Below are 4,340 nucleotides of genomic sequence, written 5' to 3'. Positions count from 1 at the left end.
GATTAATCCCACTAATGGAATGCTATGGAGGGGTTGGAATGGGAAGATTTATGCTGTATATATGTTTCCACAATTGAAAAAAAAAAAAAGAAAAAGAGAAAGACAGTCTAAATAGATAATGACAATTAAATGGCAAGGATGATCCTGGATGGGATCTGAGGATGGAGGAGAGGAGGCTCAAAGGGACACAGATGGGACATAAGAAAAAAAAAGGAAATATAGAATGTAAGCTTTGTATCAATGTTGAAATTTCTTGAACTTCTTAGCTGCGCTTAATGGGATTGCATAAAAGAATGTTCTTGTTCATAGGAATTGTAGATGTGAATTATATTGTTTGTTGAAGGATGTGTGCAGCTTGCTCTCATGTTCAGAAGACAGAGCAATAGATGATGAATGATAGATAGGGAAGACGGAGGGAGGGAAGGAAAGAAAAAATGGTGGTGTGACAGGATGTTAAAGTAGGTGGATTGGGTTATCGGGGGAGGGGGGACAGGGTATGCTAGAGTTCTGTGTATGGGTTCTGTATTGTTTTTGCAACTGTTCCTGTAAGTTTGAATTTGTTTCAAAATAAAATTTAAAAAAAAAAAGAAAAGAAAATAGGAGAATTTTTGATGAGTGTAAGACCAGGGAAACAGGAATTCTTTCCTCCTCTTCTGCACTAAATGTAATGACGTCATTTTGCTTTTTTTTTTTTTTTTATTTTGGAGAAACTTCAGCCACTTCTCTATTTAGACAGAAAGAGAAGGTAACCTTGGAGAAGATCTTTGTTCTTCAGAGACTTTGCATAGCTCTTAGTTTACAAAATTTAAGGAAAAAACACTTTCTGCCAAGAAACAAAATTCTCAGAATAGCATGACTGTACTTTGGGCCTTGTGATTACTCTTCAGTGATATGAAGGGGAAAGACCTATTTAAGGAAACTAGAGATGTTTGTGAGGCTGTGGAGTGAGAAAGGAAGCAGATCAAATCCAATCTCCCTCTCTTCAAGTATCAAAGTTCTGCAAACATGTCAGATGGGTCTGGGTATCCTTGAACAAGGGGAATTGTCAGGTAGGTGACGTTAATTTTCCCCAAGTGAACTGAACATGAATGAAAAGAGAGTAAGAATTGATGATTTGAGCCCTACAAAAAGACATAAAGGTGAGGCAGCCTTTGAGAAGAGCCAAGAGTGGCTGCTGGAAGGTAGAAGGCAGCAGTGTTCCAGTTCTAGGGCCTCGCCTCTAAGCTGGGCCCAGAGGAAATGAAATGGAAGATGCATGAAGACATGCTCTCCTCTGTATGGAACTTCCTCATCTGTGTGGCCCTGCTGTGAGTCACTCCTTTTATCTTAAAGAAATTGGACAGCATATTTAGATTGGCCTCACATATGAATGCATCAGATGAAGATCCTGGTTACAGTTTCTGCTCCAGTCTGCAAGTGAATAGGCCCAGAAAGATGTAAGAATCTCTTCAGTTGAATGGACATAAAATTCTACTTGTTAAGAAAAGTTTGGCTCTGGTGACCAACCTTTGTAGCTAACTACAAAATCATTTGGGAAGTATGAAAAGGCTTCTTGTGGTCATATTGCACCCTTATGCCTGTGATATTCAGCCTCCATGAATGTTGGTATAATTGTAAGTAATGTTAAAGTCCATTTTCTAGCAAGTATTAAAGGGGGCTTATGTCTGGAAAAAACATAGATAAAGTTCATCACACAGGTGATATGAATTAGGAGAGATGAAGTGTGGACCTTGAAATTCAAAGTTGGTCCAAGGTATAGTGGTCCAAGGCTAGATCTTGCTGGGAATGGATACACCTAGTGGCCATCTCCCTGTCCTGCCCACCCCTGCTCCCCCTTTTCTATTGTGTGCAAATGTTTCAATATGTTTCTGTTCAGCAGTCCCTGGGAGAGATTAGGTCTAATTGTTAGGTCTATTGGATAAAGCCCTGACTACCCTGAACCTGAAACCTGGAACAAGCAGTTCCAGATGCTTATCAAGGCAGGAATTCTCAGGGGCAAACCCTCTCCTCCTGGGGTGTATAAATACCCACTCTTGGGTACACAGGTGTCTATTCAAACACAAGTCAGAGCATGCGGAGCTGCCATCCACTGACCCTGATCTTAGCAGTTTTCCACCTCAGGAGACTGGCCATGATGGTCTTTTGGGTCCTTTGTGCTGTGTAAATAATCAAGTGGTTGTTTGCTAAAAGTCGTTATTGTTCCTGAGCACACACCACATAGCAACTCATTCCACAGAATTTTGGCACTGCGAGCAGGATGCAAGGTTAAGTATGGAGTGGGTTGATTCTTTGGCAGTTCTTAATGCTGCTCTTGTGTTCCTTTTGTACAGGAGCATCTGGGGCACCAAAATACTCAAGGCTTTGTGGGCTAAACTTGCCCTATCAGCCTGGGTAGAGGAACCAACCTATGCTGGCCAATTTAGGTAGTGCTGTCTCTGTCCTTTTGGGAAAAGGAGGCAATAAATAGGATTTTGAGAATTCTCCCATGAATGCCAGGGAGTTGGCTAGCTCATTCCACACTGAGATCAATGAGGTTGGGTCTTCCACTTCCTGGCTTACACTGCTTGAGGTCAGTGTGAGGCTGGTCATTATTCAGGGGACTATTAGAACTGCAGATGAAAACAAAAGTACAAGCTTTTACATGGAAGGAGATATGAGATACAAAAGGGGTATACTTAAGGAATAACATGTAAGAAGTCTCAACTACACTTGGGCCTAATTTAGCAGAAGACATTCAGAACTTTGAGCTAATACTATAATGGAATGAGACTTTGGGTGGCCTTGGGAGGGACGGGGTGTATTTTGCATGTGGGAGAAACATGAGTCATTGGGGACCAGAGGGAAGATGTTCAAAGCCAATAATCCCTGCCTCCTGTTATAATGCCCTCCCCTTGGGTGTGGGCTGGATTTAGTGACTCACTTCCAATGAATAGGCTACAGCAGAAGTAATAATATATCACCTCTGAGATTGGGTCACAGAAATTCTGAGGTGTATTCTTCCTCTCTACCTTTTAGGTTGCTTGCTCTGGGGGAAAACAGCTGCCATGTTGTGAGGTGACTTATAGAAATGCTCACATGGAGAGGCCAAGGGCTACCAATGAATCATAGCTCTCAGACCAACAGCTCCCAAGGAACTGAGGCCTACCAAAAACCTTATGTGTGAGCTTGGAAGTGACTCTTCCCCTAGTTAAGCCTTCAAATGAGACTGTAGGCCTAGATGACAGCTGATTGCAACCTCATGACAGATCTTGAGCTAGAAGGACCCATCTAGGCCTCTCCCAAATTCTTGATCCACTATGAGATAATAAATGTTTGCAGTTTTAAGCTGATAAATTTGGGAGGTAGCACAATGTATAACTAATACAGTACTTCAAAAATGAATAAGCAGAATTATAAAAGATACAGACTGTGGTTCTAACAGCAGTATCTCAGGTGTTATTGCAAATCAAACTTAACCTTTTCAAGGGAAAGGTAATCTGTCTGGGTTTGGTTTCCATAACATAGGTTACTCATTTTTACTGATTATCTTTTGTGGGTCCAACTATTTCTTCATATTACCAGTATTAAAATTCTTCTTATTTTCAATGTCTTTATTATAAAGTTCTTAGCCTTTGCATGTTCTATGCTGCAAGTATATTTTAAGTACTGAATCTTTATCAGTTGATTCTGAAGGCAGAGTCTACTTTTAATGTGTTCTATAAAATGCCAGCTCTCTCCTTTACTTGTTAACCTTGGAAATTGCTGTTATCTGTTTGCTTGGCCCTGTGCTTTTTCTGTAACTAATCAGTCTGCCTAAAATTCATTTTATTTCAGTCAGCCATGTTATCATGGCATGTGTGCCAGTTTGAATGTATTGTGCCCCCCAAATGCCATTATCTTTGATGTAATCTTGTGTGGGCAGACATTATCAGTTTTTGATTAGATTTCTTTGAGTGTTTCTTTGGAGCTGTGTCTCATCCAGCTGTGGGTGATGACTCTAGATTGGATATTTCCATGGAGGCGTGGCCCCACCCATTTAGGGTGGGCCTTGAATAGTAGAGCCATATAAATGAGCTGATGGGCAGAGGGAACTCAGTGCAGCTGTGAGTGATGTTTTGAAGAGGAGCTACAGCCAAGAGGGACACTTTGAAGAAAGCACAGGAGCTGCAGATGAGAGACAGTTTGAAGACGGCCATTGAAAGCAGACTCTTGCTTTGGAGAAGCTAAGAGAGGACAAATACCTCAAGTGCAACTAAGAGTGACATTTTTGAGGAACTGCAGCCTAGAGAGGAACGTCCTTGGAGAAAGCCATTTTGAAACCAGAACTTTGGAGCAGATGCCAGCCACATGCCTTCCCAGCT

The 4,340-nt window shown here is 41.4% G+C and overlaps 1 pseudogene; it reads left to right on the top strand.

Moving 5' to 3' along the window:
- The first annotated feature begins 1,084 nt into the window (after positions 1 to 1,084).
- On the top strand, positions 1,085 to 1,440 carry LOC119543773 (annotated as a pseudogene).
- The last annotated feature ends 2,900 nt before the right edge of the window (positions 1,441 to 4,340 follow it).

This window comes from Choloepus didactylus, chromosome 9 (genome assembly GCF_015220235.1).
Source record: "Choloepus didactylus isolate mChoDid1 chromosome 9, mChoDid1.pri, whole genome shotgun sequence".
In the NCBI taxonomy this organism is placed as follows: Eukaryota; Metazoa; Chordata; class Mammalia; order Pilosa; family Megalonychidae; genus Choloepus; species Choloepus didactylus.
The sequence above is the reverse complement of the archived record's forward strand: the minus strand, read 5'-3'. Positions and strand labels throughout refer to the sequence as shown.